Raw genomic sequence first — 17,445 nt, 5'->3', positions numbered from 1 at the left:
GCCTTGTCACATCCGTATCCTTCTTCTGCTCTCCTCCGTAGGAAACCTCTTCCATTAACTTCTTCCACTTTCCAGCGTACCACAGTGATCTGCTCACGGTCCTATGCAGATAATTTGTTCTTTCCTATCTGAGTCTCCTTGTGGCCTTTACCCTGCCTGGACCCTACTCAAGTTCTCTCTGCCCTTCAAATCCCGTGTTTAAATAAGCCTCCTTCAGAAAAGAACTCCTAATCCTAGCCAATCTGAGCACTCTGAATTCCCTTTTTATGTTCCTTTATTGGACTAATATGATACTCTAAGCTGCCTCCTTTGTATACTCACAACAAAAGAAATTTTAATGAAGTAGGCAGAGACGGTGCCTAGGGATTCCTTCGTATTTCCCTGCAGAACCCAGTTGAGAACCTACATTTCTGGGGCAGTCACTACAATGCAGGTTGTGAGGTTTATACGGTATTTAGGCAAGGGCAAGTAAGTGTTTAATTAAGGACTAATGGGAATGATATTGAAAGCTCTGAGGCTCTGCAGGGGCCTGGATGGGCTGTTTGCTTTTCCTTATCCCCACCGAGATAGCAAGTGGTTGAGAACAAGGTTGTATCCTTTTTCTGCTCAGCCTTCCCTCCCAAACCAGTGAGGAAACAGCCAGCACTGCTTGTCGATGAGCGGAGCCTGTTCCTATCACTGTTTTCCAGATTACTGGGGGGACGACCCTATCCTGGATAAAGAAGAGAGAGGCGGTAGCATTTAAGGCCAAAGAGGCACTCAAGACTTTCCCTATGGATTTACACCCAACACGTATGCAGGAAGGCAAATGACAAACACCGACGCTCACAACCACACATACACGTGCACGCCCAGCCCCACAGAAGCAAACGCGCATGCCTGTGGGTCCGCGCGCAGCTACTTAGTTTTCTCTGTTCTAGACGCCCTCATTCCACCCCCGCTCGGCCCAGCCCGGCGTCCTCTACCCAGGCACGGCTGAGGTTTACCAAGCCCGGCCGGGCCTGGAGAAAGTGTTTCTACAGAGGGGGAAGGGAGGTCCTTCCCACCAGAGCGGAAGCGGCGCGCGCCGGCCGGGCAGACTTAGCTGGCGTCCTGGGAACATCTGGAGGGGGCTGGGAGGGGCGCGCATCCAGGGTGAATGTGGATTGGCTGCTAGGGAGGAGGGAGGCGGGGTCAGAGCCAGGGGCGGGGCTCTCCGGCCCCTTTAAAGCCTTGACATCAGGAGGCGGCTCCGGCACCCCCCTTTCTCTGCCCCCCGCCCCCAACCGCGGCCATGGACCTGGCGGATCCGGCCTGCCCTGGCCCAGCTCAACACCTGATTTCGGTGAGTTCTGGGTCTACTTGGGATTGAAAGAGCGGCGAGTGCGGGGGGGATCTGTAGCTCCGTGCCGGGGGAAGTGGGGTGTAGAGGGTAAGGCTCTCGTGGCAGTACAGGGTCAGAGAGGGCGTCGCGGCTTCCTACCCAAACCATACTGGCCGCCCCTCCGTCCCTCCCTCCAGCTGCACCCTCCTCGGGGGTCCGGCTGAGACTCTGTGCACCCCCACCCCACCCCCTCCCGCCCCCCGCGCCATCCTCGCGCACACTCAGTGGCCCCGGAAGGGAAACTTTCGGGAGTGGGGGATGTTCCGGGGGCCGGGCTCCCCTCCCTCTTTGAAAGCACTGACCTTGCCCCAGCTGCCCACCCCACCCAACCCGCATCCCACCGTCCGGGTGCCGCTTAGCGGTGCCGGGTTATTGCGGGGGGAGGGGCTCTCTCCCCAAAGCGCAGGCGCGGAGACGAGCCTGGGGCTCCCTTTCGCACTCCTTCCAGTCCCCGTGGCCTGGGGCGGTAGGGCCTGAGGAAGGCGGGGAGAGGCGGAAAGAGCGGGTCTCCTGGAGAACAGCCCTTCAGAGGCTTTGAGGGGCTGCGGGAAGGAGGAAGGACCTGGCGGGCTGCAAGCTGAAGAGAAGCTAAGGGAGGGAAGAGGGTTGGTTGGGCAGGGAGCAGGGACAGGGCAGCGCCTGCAGAAAAGGCCCTCAGGGTGCTGGCTGCGGTGCCAGAAGAATGCAGAGAATTCATCTGTGCCCGACGCTCCCCTGGCTTAGCCCAACTAAGAAAGCGGCTGCCCGGATCCTAGCTCCCCTCTCCTTGTCCTGGGCCCAAGGCCCTGCGTTGTCTCCAGTCCTGGCATGGCCCCAAGGGCACAGAGGGCCCTCGCCTCCCACAGGCCTAGTTTTCCAGGCATCCCAGGGCTGGATCAGCCCAGTCTACCTAGTCTCTCCAGCTGCTACTTCTTAAAGGCCTGCCTTGCTGAGGAGCTAGGGATCTTGGGCTAAGGAGTTCTCTGGCTGTAGAGGCAATCCCTCCCTCCCACTTCTCCCGCTCCTTCATGGGTCCTCCTTCTTAAGCACAGTGGTCAGCCAGAGGAAGTAGCCCGGGCAGGGGTGGTCCTGGGGAGCGGTAAAAAGGGTGTCAATGCCTAACCGGTTTATGGTCAGTACTTTTGGGGAAAATGAACATAGCCCATTTGCCTTGTTGCAGACCCTCCCTTGCAGACATTACGCCATCTGGCTCTCTGAGACTCCTTGTGTGACAGGAATTCACTTCTCAAATTGGTCCCCCCATCTTCCTAAAAACAACCTGGAGTTAGTGGGGTTTCCTATCCCAAAGAAACCGTGTGTATTCCTGTCCGGGGAGATAGTCCCAAATTCAAGCTTGTTTTCAAAGGCTATGGTCTGTGCATGAGGTGGCATCTTTCTCCAGCTCTGGCCCTCAGGAAAAGAGTGAGGACCTGGAGGGGCAGGTGCCGTGGTTGGCAGGGAAGAAAGATCTTCATGACAGGCCGGTGAAGACCTAAGTGTTTGGGGACCAAGCTGGTATCAATAAAGACAGAGTCAGAAGCTCTGGTCCCTACTTTTCCTAGCTTGCTGTATGACCTTGGCCGAGACAGTTTGCTCTCTGGGGCTCAGTTTCCCCATCTTTAAAATTCAGTAGTTGGACTAGATAGCTCTAATATTCCCGTCCACTTTTTGACATTGAATGGTTTCACTGATGGGTGAATCTATAGGGGAGAAAGGTCCTCTGGCAGAATGGTCCCATTTAGAGGGTGCTAAAGTGTTGGGTGTGCTTTAAATTGCAATTACTTAGGATTAGAACCCTGCGTAGAGAGAACAGATTCCCTTATTCTATGCCTGAGAGTAGACCTTGTCCCACACACCCCTGGTGCCTTGGGATATGAACTCCTGCTGGCTTGGGTTTGGCCCACCCATCACGCCTGTGGTGAGACATCCTGGCCCTTTGAAGAAGAGCTGAGAGAGGAGGAGGCAGCCAAGGGCCAGCAGGGTAAGCAGATTCCCAGGAGACAGTTTACGTCTCAGCTGTTGGGACTTGTTTTAGGATCTGGGCCAGGGAGCACAACACACTCACCCACCCGCCCTCTTATAGGAGGAGGGCAAGGAGGGCCCCACTGCTTTTGCCCATCCCATCCCCAGCCCTGCCCACCTCACTGCTGTACTCACATCCCCAGGTCCCAGGCAAGGGGCTAAGGAATCTTCCCCACTGCCCTCATCCAGCCCAGCCAGCCTCCCAGGCCCTGCCAAACCAGCCAGTGGCAGCAGTGAGGAGAAACTGCACCCACCCCACCTTTCCCAGCCCCTTCCCTCCCGGGGGTAGGACTTCGTCAGGAGTTGGGCTCTCCAGGTTGGGACTTGCTTTCCAGCCCAAGAGCCAGAGGTCTTGAAGTTCTTCTTGTTTGTTTTCATCCTCGGTCTCCCAGTTGAAGGGGAATGTTGAAGGAGAGGTGGTGGTTAAGGAAGCCCTGGGTTTGCTCATGTAGGGGCACATTCTCCCTGCATTGCTTTTCCCTCTGCTGGCTCTCCTGGGCCTGGGAAGCCCTCTGCCCTGGGCCCTGCTGCCTATGAGGGTGAAGCTGCAGCAGGAGGTGTTTAGGTTAAACCCCAAGGAAGCCTTCCTTACTGCTGTGAGCCCTTGGAATGGATAATGGAAGCTCCCAGGGAGGTCAGTTTCCCAGAAAGTGGCTAATGCTGGAGTCCCTGTCAGATTGAAGGATGCAGCTGTTACTAGGCAGAGGCTGCTGTTCCCTCTTGGGGTGTGGCTCTGAGGCTGGCCAGCCAGAGGCCCCGTTAGAAGCAGGAGGAGAAAGGGCCCTTGCCTGACAGCCGAAGTGGGGTCCCTGACCCCATCATGCCTGAGTCACTGGAGCTGCATCTCTCAAAACAAGTGCCCTTTCTAGCCCCTGCTTCTCAGCCCCTCCCCCAATTCAACACCGCTCCCACCGTCTCCTTCGACAACCCTCACCCAAACCTGGCAGGTTCCCCGAGCCCCAGTCTGGCTGCATTAATGGACTGATTGGATTTTCTATACTTGGAGTTTGGGGTTTCTGATTGAACATGCAAATTTATGTAAATCAATCTGGGATCTGCCACTACATCAAAACAACACAGAGCATAGGTTGGAAGGAATCCTAGAGACAGTCTAGTCCAACGCCCTCATGTTAAAAATGGGGAAACTGAAGTCCAGAGCGGGAAGTGATTCATGCGGTGGTGAGTGTCAGAGGCAGGCCTCCTGATTCTGCTCTGTAGTTTCACATGGTCCCATTCTGCCTTAATGTTTTATGCATGAGGTAGCCTGGCTGGATTTAAAGCAGAGAGGGCCAGTTCTTGAACCTGAGATAGCAGAAAGCTGGGCCCTCGGAGAGTCAGAGTGTTATCGCAGGACCGCCCAGGGGCTCTGGTCAGCTTTGTAACATGCTGAGGAAAAACAACTTCAAATCCCTGAGAACAAGACCCATAATATTTTCCCCCAGACACTGACCTGGAGGGTTGGAGGACAAGGTCATTGGTTGCTGCCTGTCTTGGCTCTTGTGGTTTTTCGGGAACTTAGATTTTTTCTGTCCTGGCATCTGTCACAGTACCAGGCACGCAGCAGGCTGTGGATGGACCTGCATATGCAATGCCTCCATCTTTGTTTACCCTTCCCTTCTAGTTTGAGTCTCTACTGGTTCCCTCTGTGGACACAGTGGGAAAAGGTCTTTGGTCTCTTAGGATGCTTTGCCCACCGTCCTCTGCCCTCTTAGAGGGCATACGCCAACTGGACCTCCCTGGCAGGTTTCTACAGCACTGGCCAGACAGGCCTTGCTGTAGGAAGGATCTCTTTATTTTAGGATCAGTACCAAGGATGCAAGGGGGCTTCAGAGATGGGCTGGGGTTCCCAAGAAGCCGTCTCCCCCATTTCTTCACTCCTCTTGATCTGATCTGCCTACCTGGCTGTAAGGTGCTCCCCACTCCCACTTCATGAACTATGCCTGTGGCGTGGGGCTGTTCGGAGGGCTGCACTCACTTACCCTGTGGCGCCTGGGCATACTGTAGAGATGTGGAGGTGCCTGAGGCAGCTGTCAGCCTGCTTTGTGATACTCTGGGAGGGTAGGGCATGGGCTCAAGAACAGAGGCCTTGACTTCCAGCCAGGGCTACTCACCAGGCCCTGCCGCAGCCTAGGAGGGGGCTTGGGACACTTATCTGGGTCTTTCTTCACCTCTCCCCAAACCCAAGTCTGGAGGACTCTGGAATGAGTGCCCCTGTCTTCAGCACCTTCCCAAAACACTACAGGTGTGGAACTGGCACCCTCACCCCCCTCCGCCCAGCAGCCCTTGGCACCTGTGTCTGTAGCTCTCTGCGAGGGGAAATCCTTCTCCTTGGGCCTCAGTTTCCCAGCCAGTGTTCCTGGATTAATTATGCATCACCATTGGGGTGTGGCACCTGCTCGATAATTACCATTTTCCCAGCTCTGGGAGTTACGCAGATGAAAGAGGAGGCCAGGCTGTTATTAAGGTGAATTATTGTTGCTGTTATTACCGATTTCTAAAACCCAGCAGCTGCTGAGAAGAGCCCAGTCAGACACAACACCCTGTACCTTATGCTGGTCCTTGAACTCTGGGAATTCTCCAATATTCACTATGCTTTTTTTTTTTTTCCAAGTATAGATGTCTTAGAGGAGAGAAGACCCCATTCTGCTGCTCCTGTTGTTGCCTGCAGGGCTTGAGTGACAGGTGCTGCTTAGAACCTGTGGTCTGCATGTCTCCTCACTCTCATGTAGTTCAGCCTGAAATTGTCCCTGCCCGTAGACTCTCTGGTAGGCCAATGGTCAAGGTTTTTCTAGGCAGGGCTGTGAGGGGCCCTGGAACTCCCGGGGTGTGTCTCTGGGGTTCTCAGCAGTTGCAGTTCCCAGGGGCTGATTTACCTCACTCCCAGCTGGCTTGATGTGGGGGCTATAATCGGCCCTTCTGTACAAGGATCTGTTCAGACACCCCCAGAACCTGCCCACAGCAGCACCAGGCACTTCCAGGAGCCATTTACCCCACTGGCCCCAAACTTTCCCCTGCCCTCTGCCTCTGCCCCTGACCAGACTGTCCCCCTTCTGAGCGACCTAGAATAAACCCAACTCTTACCCAGGTAGAAGTGCCCATGACCAACTTCTGAATAGTGGTGTTACCATGCCCACACCACAGCCTGGGGTTAGGAGGGCCTCTCTGCTAACCCAGGGCAAGATGGCTGGAGAAGAAAGGATGTGAAGGCATCAGCAACCCTGGGATGGAGCCCCCACATTCATCTGACTGGCCGCCTCACCTGCTCCCTTGTCCTAGGGGCCTGGAAGAGGGTGAATGCCACAGCTGGGAGGAGCTTTAGAAATCAACTTGTTGCGGCCGGGCGCGGTGGCTCAAGCCTGTAATCCCAGCACTTTGGGAGGCCGAGGCGGGTGGATCACGAGGTCAGGAGATCGAGACCATCCTGGCTAACATGGTGAAACCCCGTCTCTACTAAAAATACAAAAAAATAGCCGGGCGAGGTGGCGGGCGCCTGTAGTCCCAGCTACTCGGAGGCTGAGGCGGGAGAATGGCGTGAACCCAGGAGGCGGAGCTTGCAGTGAGCCGAGATCGCCCCACTGCACTCCAGCCTGGGCGACACAGCGAGACTCCGTCTCAAAAAAAAAAAAAAAAAAAAAAAAAAAAGAAATCAACTTGTTGAATAGTTTGATTCCTTCTAATATTTTTTGCAGTTTTGTTTTCTTTTTTCACCAGGTTTTATAAATATAGTTTGAAAATTGAAATCTCTGCTGGGCACTGTGGCTCATGCCCAGCACTGTGGGAGGCCAAGGTGGGTGGGTCACTTGAGGTTAGGAGTTCGAGACCAGCCTAACTAAGACAGTGAAACCTCATCTCCACCAAAAAATATAAAAATTAGCCGGGTGTGGTGGTGTGCACCTGTAGTCCCAGCTACTGGGGAGGCTGAGGTGGGAGGATCACTTGAACCCAGGAGGCAGAGGTTGCAGTGAGCAGAGATTGAGCTACCGCATTCCAGCCTAGGCAACAGTAAGACCCTGTCTCAAAAAAAAAAAAAAAAATCTCACCCCCACCTCCATCCCCTTTTCCCCCATAATCATTTATTAGTTTCTTATATATCCCTTGAGTTTCCTTACACAATACCAAACACACACAAATATATATTCTTTTTTTTTCATTCTTACCCAAAATACAGCATAGTGTGTCTACTGTATTTGTTGCCTTACCTATTAGCAGTACCTGGGTGTGCCTGGATTTCTCCTACCACCTATGTCAGCTCTCCCGTTTCTGGCTGTCTTAGTCTGTTTGAGCTGCTGTAACAACATACCATAAGCTAGGCAGCTTAGAAACAACAGAAATTTATTTCTCACAGCTCTAGAGGCTGGGAAGTCCAAGGTGAAGGCAAGGGCGGATCTGGTGTCTGGTGAGGGCCAGCTTTCTGATTCCTGGACAGAGGCTTCTTATTGTGTCCTCACATGGTGGAAGGGGTGAGGAATCTCACCAGGCCCCTTTTCATAAGAGCACTAATCCCCTTCATGAGGGCTCCACCTCCATGACCTATTTACGTCCCAAAGCACCCCTGCCCTGCTGCCCCACAATAGCATTACCTTGGGTATTAGGATTTCAACATGTGGATTTGCGGGGATACAAACATTCAGACCATAGCACTGGCCTTGACCACTCATCCCAGGGTTCCCCAGTTGGCCCCAAGTCATGAGCAGTGTTCATTCACCTTTGTATACCGAACTTCATTCAGATGTCAGGATTCAGGCCAAACTGGCCTCTGAGGAATTCTCAAGCTATATGAGCGGCCTATTTATTCAGCCAGCAGATTATTTAGAATTTACTGTGTGCCAGGTGCTGTGCTAATCTCTAGGGATAAGTGGTGATCAAAAAAGTCCACGTTAATCAAGTAATTAAATGGTTTTATAATTATAGCCGTGATAAGGGTTGCAAAGAAAGGACACGTGCTATAAGAGCAAGTGCTCCGAGGACTTGCCCCACCTAGTGCTGGGGGTGGCCCGTGCTGAGGCGCATGACATGGCACACATGCTGGGAGCAGGAGTCAGGCCAGGACTGCAGATGTGGGTACCACGTGGCCTGGAATACTGGCTTTCTCAACTTGGCTTGAGTGGCTTCTCTTCTCCCCACTCCCCCAGTCTGTGGGGTGTCCTGGGTCCCTTGAGTATTATTGTGCCCAAGACAGGAGACCCTCTTCTCTTCCAGATGGTGCTGATCATTCCTCTTCCCCTACCCACATTGCATCACCTTCTATTTCCCCAGCTGTGAGCCTGCAGGCTCCTGAAGCTGGAGCCTTTCTTTCCACTCCAGGCTGAGGGGAAGTTGGGGGGTGGGGACGGGGGTTTGCTTCTCACTTCCTCTGTAGACAGCACCTCACTTCCTGTCCTCCAGGCTAGAAGAAGGCTAAAACTCTTGGCTTTGCCACCCCTTCCTCTCTCCTCCCCCACTGCTTTCCTGGGAAGCCTGCAGGCCTTGGAGGAGCAAGGCAGCATCAAAGCCAGCAGTTTATCCCTGAAGGCCCTGCGGAGCTCCTTACCCCACCCCTATCCCGCACAAGGGACCTGGCTCCTCAGCTGCAGTCCTTCTCTAGATGGGATATTCTTCTCTCCTGTGCCCTGCAGGGGAGAGGAGTCAGAGGGCTGACCCCCATTTTACAGGAAGGAAACTGAGACCCAGTGGGGTGCCAGCTTCACCTAGGGTCATGTGGTTTGGCTGCATGAATCTCAGGAGCAGAATCCCAAAAGCCTGCCTCCTGTTTGTGATCACAAACAAGAGCAGAGCCTAGTGGGGGCTTGTGGGCGAACCAGAGCTGTTTTCTCCTCCCAGCCCAGAGCTAGCAGCTTGGGGTGTCGCCTCTGGGGTCTGGCTGGATGGTGCCCACTAGCTGAGCACTGGAGTTGCTTGAATGCAGAAGGCATATTGGCTGGCCAGAGCCTATTCTTGTTGTAGAAAGAAGCCAGGAGATTGAGGGGCTGGGCGCAGTGGCTCATGCCTGTAATCCAAGCACTTTGGGAGGCTGAGGTGGGTGGATCACAAGGTTAGGAGATCGAGATCATCCTGGCTAACATAGTGAAACACGGTCTCTACTAAAAATACAAAAATTAGCCAGGCGTGGTGGCACATGCCTGTAGTCCCAGCTACTTGGGAGGCTGAAGCAGGAGAATCGCTTGAACCCGGGAGGTGGAGGCTGCCGTAAGCCAAGATCACGCCACTGCCTTCCAGCCTGGGTGACAGAGCAAAACTCCATCTCGGAAAAAAAAAAAAAAGGCCAGGAGATAAAGTTTAGGGGATGGGCACTAGGAGCTGGAAGCGTATCTGCCCAGCTCTCCTCCCCCTGCAGGTGCAGCCTCCTAGGCCCTATTGTCTCAGACCTGGGAGAAAATACTAATAGCTGATGTTTCAGTGGTCAGCTCTGCCATCACCTTCGCCATCACCTCCAGGAGCCTCTCTGCCTTGGTTCCTCCTGTGGGACCCAGCATGTGTCTCTGGTTATGCCCAGGATATTGAAAAGATGCAACTCCCTAATTCTGCCAGGGGATAGGAGAGGAGTTAGTTGTTGGCATGGGCCGGGAAGCAGGAAACAATCACCTTCAAATGTCCTTAGATCCAGCAGCACTGAGTCATTCTGGTTCCATATACACCCAGAGGTTTCTGCCTCCTCACTTCTGTTTCTGCCCTTCCTTCTGTGTGGAATGACACCCTTCCCTTTTCATTGTATGTAAACCCCACCTGTCTTTACCTTCTGTTCACTTGATGTCTCCAATTCTGAAAAACTCCAATATTTCTTTCTTGATTTTTAAAGTTCTTCAACAGACTCCTCTTATGAAACTTCCTTCATAGTACAGCTATCTATCCACATGTCTGTTTTCTTTTTTTCCCTTGAGGCAGAGTCTTGCTATGTTGCCCAGACCGGTCCTGAACTCCTGGGCTCAAGCAATCCTCTGCTTCTACGCATTCAACTTTTTAGAATCCATATATAAGTGAGATCATGTGGTATTTTTCTGTGCCTGGCTTATTTCACATAACATAGTGTTCTCCAAATTCATCCATGTTGTTACAAATGACAGGATTTCCTCCTTTTTTAGGGCTGAATAGTGTCCTATTATGTGTATATAGCATCTTTTCCTTATCCATTCATCTACTGATGGATACTTAGGTTGGTTCCATATCTTGACTGCAATGAATAAACATGGGAGTGCAGATATCTCTTCAACATCCTGATTTAATGGTAGTTCCATTTAACGGTTTTTAATTTTTTTTTTTTTTTTTTTTTTTTTTGAGATGTAGTCTTGCCCTGTCGCCCAGGCTGGAGTGCAGTGGCGCAATCTCAGCTCACTGCAAGCTCTGCCTCCGGGGTTCAAGCAATTCTCCTGCCTCAGCCTCCCAAGTAGCTGGGACTAGAGGCGCCCGCCACCATGCCCGGCTAATTTTTTGTAGTTTTAGTAGAGATGGGGTTTCACCATGTAGCCAGAATGGTCTCAATCTCCTGACTTTGTGATCCGCCCACCTCAGCCTCCCAAAGTGCTGGGATTACAGGCATGAGCCACCGCGCCCAGCCTTTTTTTTTTTTTTTTTTAATACAGGGTCTTGTTGTGTTATCTAGGCTGGTCTTGAACTCCTGGCCTCAAGTGATCCTCCTGCCTTGGCCTCCCAAAGTGTTAAGATTATAGGTGTGAGCCACTTGGTCTGGCCTATTTTAAGTTTTTTGAGAAACTTCCATACTATTTACCATAGTGGCTATACTAATTTATATTCCCTCCAATGGTGTACAAGGGTTCCCTTCTCTCCACATCCTTGCCAACACTTATTATTTTGTCTTTTTTATAATATTCTAAATGTGTGAAGTAATATCTCATTGTAGTTTAAATTTACATTTCCCTGATGATTTGTGATATTGAGCATTTTTTCATATACCCACTGGCCATTTGTATGTCTTTTAAGAAATGTCGGGCTCTGCACAGTGGCTCATGCCTATAATCCCAGCACTTTGGGAGGCTGAGGCAGGCAGATTGCTTGAGCCCAGGAGTTCGAGACCAGCCTGGGCAACATGGTCAAACCCTGTCTCTACAAAAAAAAAATCCAAAAAATTAGTTGGACATGGTGATGCATGCCTATAGTCCCAGCTACTCGGGAGGCTGAAGTGAGAGGATCAGCTGAGCCCAGGAGTTTGAGGTTACAGTAAGCCATAATTGTACCACTGCAACCAGCCTGCACTCCAGCCTGAGTGAATGAGATGTGTGGTTTACAAATATTTTCTACTATTTTGTTGATTGTCTCTTTAATCTGCTGTTTCCTTTGCTCTGCAGAAGCTTTTTAGTTTGATGTAATCCCCTTTGTTGCCTGTGCTTTTGGGGTCATATCCAAAAAGTCATTGCCCAGACCAATGTCATGGAGTCTTTCCCCTGTATTTTATTTTCTTCTAGTAGTTTTACAGTTTCTGGTCAGGTTTAAGGTTTGGTTTTGTTTTTTTCAAGACAGAGTCTTGCTCTGTAACCCAGGCCAGAGTGCAGCAGTGAGATTTCAGCTTACTACAACCTCCATTACCTCCTGGGTTCAAGAGATTCCTGTGCCTCTGCCTCCCAAGTAGCTGGAATTACAGGCATGAGCCACCACACCCAGCTAATTTTTGTATTTTTAGTAGAGAGGAGGTTTCACCACGTTGCCCAGGCTGGTCTCAAACTCCTGACCTCAAGTGATCTGCCTGCCTTAGCCTCCTATAGTGCTAGCATGATAGGCATGAGCACTGCGACTGGCCAGGTTTAAGTTTTTAATAGATTTTTAGTTGATTTTTGTATATGGTGTGAGATGAGGGTCTAATCTAATTTTACTCTTCTGCATGTGAATATCCAGTTTTCTCAACACTAATTACTAAGGAGACTGTCCTTTCCCTGTTGTGTGTTCTTGGCATCTTTGTCAGCGGTTAATTAACTGTAAACATGTGGATTTATTTCTGGTCTCTCTATTCTGAACCATTCGTCTAGTGTCTGTTTTTATGCCAGTACCGTGCTATTTTGATTACTATAGCTTTGTAGTAGGTTCTTCAAATCAGGTAGTGTGATGTCTCCAAGTTTGTTCTTTTGCTTAAGAACAAACTTTTGTTCAGCTTATTTACCTGGCTTTACTCTAGGATGTGGTGTGATAGGTAGCACGGAGAATTTTGGATTCTCAGGGGTAGGTTCAATTCCTATATTCTAGAAATAAGAGGATTTTAACCTCTATTATTTACTCTATCAAAGTAATTCTTTTGTCAGATATATTGCTTTGGCTATTTGGGGTCTTTTACGGTTCCATATGAGTTTTAGGATTTTTTTTCCTATTTCTATGAAAAATATAATTGGTAACTTGATAGGGATTGCATTGAATCTGTAGATTGCTTTGGGTATTTATGGACATTTTAAAAATATTAATTATTCCAATCCCTGACATGGGACATCTTTCCAGTTATTCATGTCAATTTCTTTTATCAGTGTTTTATAGTTTTTAGTGTAGAGATCCTTCACCTCCTTGGTTAAACTTATTCTGGAATATTTTATTATTTTGTACTTTTTTAGGTAGTTCATTGTTAACATATAGAAAGGCTGCTGATTTTTTTTCTTGCATGTCTTATGTCCCCTATAGACTGAAAGCTCCCAGAAGCCCAAGAGCTGACCCTTCTCTGAATTGCCCCCAGCTATATACCCAAGCAATGCATTTCCTAGTGAGTTTGTCAGTCCAGAAATATCTGTAGAATGAATAGGTTAGTACTATTTGCCAGAGAGAGTCACTGAGTCCTAAGAGTGGGTTGAGAACCTTTTTTTTTTTTTTTTTTTTTTTTTTTTTTTGAGACGGACTCTCACTCTCACCCAGGCTGGAGTGCAGTGGCGCGATTTTGGCTCATCACAACTTCTGCCTTCCGGGTTCAAGCAATTCTCCTGCCTCAGCCTCCCAAGTAGCTGGGATCACAGGCGCTTGCCACCACGCCCGGCTAATGTTTGTATTTTTAGTAAAGACAGGGTTTCACCATGTTGGTCAGGCTGGACTCAAACTCCTGACCTCTTAATCTGCCCACCTTGGCCTCCCAAAGTGTTGGGATTACAGGTGTGAACCACCGCTTCTGGCTTTTTTTTTTCTTTTTTTGAGAGGGTTGAGAACTTTGAAAGGGTCAGGAACAAATCTGAAAATGTCTCTTCCTCACCCCTCAGTATGGTTTGTCCTGTGGGCCTTAAGAGCCATTTGGTGGAGGATAGTTAGGGGTCTTTCGGGGAACCTGATGAGCCCAGGTATGTTCTTAGCTGTCCCTTCTTTCTTTTTTTTTTTTTTTTTTTTTTTGAGACGGAGTCTTGCTCTGTCGCCCAGGCTGGAGTGCAGGGGCCGGATCTCAGCTCACTGCAAGCTCCGCCTTCTGAGTTTACACCATTCTCCTGCCTCAGCCTCCCGAGTAGCTGGGACTATAGGCGCCCGCCACCTCACCCGGCTAGTTTTTTGTATTTTTTAAGTAGAGATGGGGTTTCACTGTGTTAGCCAGGATGGTCTACTGTCCCTTCTTTCTAACCTTTTTTCTGGCGAGAATGAAAGGAGATCACCAGTTCTGCAGGGGGCAGGGTGGCTCAGGGCCTGGTCTGGTTGGTAGGAGTGGTACACTGGCAGAGGATGTGGCAGGGAGTGCAGAAATACAAGCAAGAGCCTCTCCTGGGGGAGCTCCCCTTTTAACAGTATGGGGAGTCCCCTCCTCTTCACAGGGAATGTTCAAGAACAGGCTGCATTGCATTTGGAAATACTGATCCTGCAGGAGGCACTTGAAGAAGATAGAACAGTGAGGCTGCATGAGTCCAGGAAAGCTTGTCCAAAGAGTTGCTCAGGGGCCAGACAAAGGCAGGGCTTCGAGGGTTGTGTTGAGGGCTTTGGTCGGTCCCAGAAGCAGTAGGAGGTCGTGGGAAGATTTGAAGTGGGAAGAACACAATCAGATTTATAGTTTTAGAAGGTTGCTATGGTGGAGCTCCTTGGAAAAGTGGTTGTGGCAAGGAAAATACAAGATAAGCCAGGAACATCTTACGGCAAGAGAGTGCTTGAAAAAGAAAAAAAGAAAAAAAAGGAAGCACTGGCTGAGTATGGTGACTTATGCCTGTAATCCCAGCACTTTGGGAGGCCCAGGTGGGTGGAGCACTTGAGGTCACGAGTTCGAGACCAGCCTGGCCAACATGGTGAAACCCCATCTCTACTAAAAACATAAAAATTAGCCAGGTGTAGTGGCACACACCTGTGGTCCCAGCTACTCAGGAGGCTGAGGCATGAGAATCGCTTGAGCCGAGATCACGCCACTGCCCTCCAGCCTGGGCGACAGGGCAAGACTTGTCTAAAAAAAAAAGGAAGCATGTTGGAAGGAGGACCCAGCCTGAAAGATTCTCAGTGGCCAATGGCCATAGCTGGAATTTGAGCAATGAAATGTGATGATAGTATTGGATTATAACCCAAAGATTAAATAAATATCTAGGCCGGGCGTGGTGGCTCACGCCTGTAATCCCAGCACTTTGGGAGGCCAAGGCAGGTGGATCACGAGGTCAGGAGATCGAGACCATCCTGGCTAACACGGTGAAACCCCGTCTCTGCTAAAAATACAAAACAATTAGCCGAGCGTGGTGGTGGGTGCCTGTTGTCCCAGCTACTCGGGAGGCTGAGGCCGGAGAATGATGTGAACCGGGGAGGCGGAGCTTGCAGTGAGCCGAGATTGTGCCACTGCACTCCAGCCTGGGCAACAGAGCAAGACTCTGTCTCAAAAAAAAAATTTTCTTTAATTAAAAAAATATATATCCAGTTCGTCCATACCAATATAAATACATGATTAAATGGGATGAAGGGACAGTTCTTCCTTATAGAAAACTTGCAATTAATAAATATAGAAGGAAGATAGGAAATTGAAAATTATGTTTTAGAACACCATAGTAATTGCTACAAGCAAGATCCACTGATTTTGGTTAAAAATTGCCGGGTGAAAATTTAAGGAGAAATAGGATATTTGCATAGTCGCAAAGTATTGCCCCCCAAAATATTAATTACAAAAGGAAAAACAGTGACTTTACAATGGAGAAACCAATTAATAGATACTGCCTAACCAAGTGATGAGGTTAAAACATCACCAGGAACAAGAAAACTTGGTATCATGTGTGTCCTCAGATATAATGCCCTGGGGAAGGTATATCACCTCCGTGGTATTCTTGTCAAAACATATAACCTCAGTCTAATCAGTGAGAACATCAAACAACCCAAACTGGAGGACGTTCTCCAAAATGTTGACTAGTCCCTTCAGAAGTGTTAAGATGATGAAAGATAAAGAAAGGTCGAGGGATTGTCATGAATTGCAAATGCTAAGGAGACTGGGTGACCAAGTACCCTGTGGAATCCTGGATTGGATCTTGGAACAGAATATTGGTACAAAAACTGATAAGATCCATATAAAGGCTATAGTTTCATTTTCTAAAAATTGTTCTGCTAAAGAAAGATGTGGAACCATGAGAATGTGCTACTATGTATTTTTTTAAGTATGTATTTATACATAAAGTAACACATAGGCACACAGAAGAAGAGGTGGAAGAGGGGTGGGAGGAGCAGGGGAATGTAATAGGAAAGGGAGAAGTCATCCAGGAAGAAGTGGATACCCTCAAGAAAGTGAGAAGACAGCCCACAGAATGGAAGAAAATATTTTAAAATCATGTATATACATATATATGCATATATATACACATATATATACATACACACACACACAGACACACACATATATATATATAAAAAAGGACTTGTATCTAGAATATGTAAAGAGTTCTGAAAACTAGGCTGGGCAAAGTTGCTCATCCCTGTAATCCCAGTGCTTTGGGAGGCCAAGGCAGGAGGATCACTAGGAGGAGTTCAAGATCAGCCTGGGCAGTATGGCAAGACCCTGTCTCTACAAAAAATTTTAAAATTAGCCAGCTGTGGTAGTCCTGATTACTTGGGAGGCTGAAGTGGGAGGACCACTTGAGCCTAGGAGTCTGAAGTTACAGTAAGCTATGACTGTGGCACTGCACTCCAGCCTGAGTGACAGAGCCAAGCCAAATCTTGTCTCTTAAAAAAAAAAAAAATGTAGGCCAGGAACAGTGTCTCACGCATGTAATCCCAGCACTTTGGGGGGCCGAGGCGGGCAGATCACTTGAGGCTAGGAGTTCGAGACCAGCCTGGCCAACATGGTGAAACCCCATCTCTACTAAAAATACAAAAATTAGTCAGGTGTGGTAGCGCATGCCTGTAATCCCAGGTACTCGGGAGGCTGAGACAGGAGAATCGCTTGAACCCAGGATGCAGAGGTGGCAGTGAGCTGAGATCATGCCACTGCATTCCAGCCTGGGCTACAGAGTAAGACTCTATCTCAAAAAAAAAAATTTTTTTTAAAGAATTCTCACAACTAGATAATAAAAAGACACAATCCCCAGTTTAAAAATCAGCAAAAATTTGAAAAACATTTCTCCAAGGAAGAGATACAAATGGCCAATAAGCACATGCAAAGATGCTTAACATCATTAGTCATCAGGGAGATACAAACTCAAACCACAATAAAATCTCACTTCATACTTACTGGGTGGCTGGAATCAGCAGATCAAATAATAAATGGTGACCGTATGGAGAAATTAGAACCCTCATACACTGCTGGTGGGATTATAAAATGGTACACCTGCTCTGGACAACAATCTGACAGTTCCTCAAATGATTAAACCTGCGGTTATTATATAACCCAGCAATTCTACTCCTAAGTATATATACCCAAGAGAAAGGAAAACATACATCTATACAAAAACTTGTGTAGTTGGTGCTCCACATTTGCAGGGGAGGGTCCAACCAACTGCGGGCCAAAAATATTTGGAAGAAAAAAAACAATAAAAAAAAATAAAAATAAAAATAATACAAAGCTTAAAACAATATACATATTGTTTATATATATAGTCTAACAACTATTTACATAGCATTTACACTGTTTAGGTATGATAAGAAACCTAGAGATGATTTGTAAAGTATACCAGAGGAAGTGTTTAGGTTATATGCAAATACTGCACCATTTTTTTATATAAGGGACTTGAGCA

The 17,445-nt window shown here is 48.9% G+C and overlaps 1 protein-coding gene across 4 annotated transcripts in view; it reads left to right on the top strand.

The window, feature by feature from the left end:
* The first annotated feature begins 849 nt into the window (after positions 1–849).
* The window catches only part of NCKAP5L (NCK associated protein 5 like), a 38,752-nt gene continuing 22,156 nt past the window's right edge, over positions 850–17,445 (top strand). For 3 of the 4 annotated variants that reach the window (XM_009180694.4, XM_009180695.4, XM_003906346.5), the window contains exon 1: positions 850–1,324. The gene's annotated coding sequence lies outside the window, so the exon portion shown is untranslated. The remainder of the gene's footprint in view (positions 1,325–17,445) is intronic. The other variant, XM_017945857.3, reaches the window with a different exon arrangement.

This window comes from Papio anubis, chromosome 9 (assembly GCF_008728515.1).
Source record: "Papio anubis isolate 15944 chromosome 9, Panubis1.0, whole genome shotgun sequence".
In the NCBI taxonomy this organism is placed as follows: Eukaryota; Metazoa; Chordata; class Mammalia; order Primates; family Cercopithecidae; genus Papio; species Papio anubis.
The sequence above is the reverse complement of the archived record's forward strand: the minus strand, read 5'-3'. Positions and strand labels throughout refer to the sequence as shown.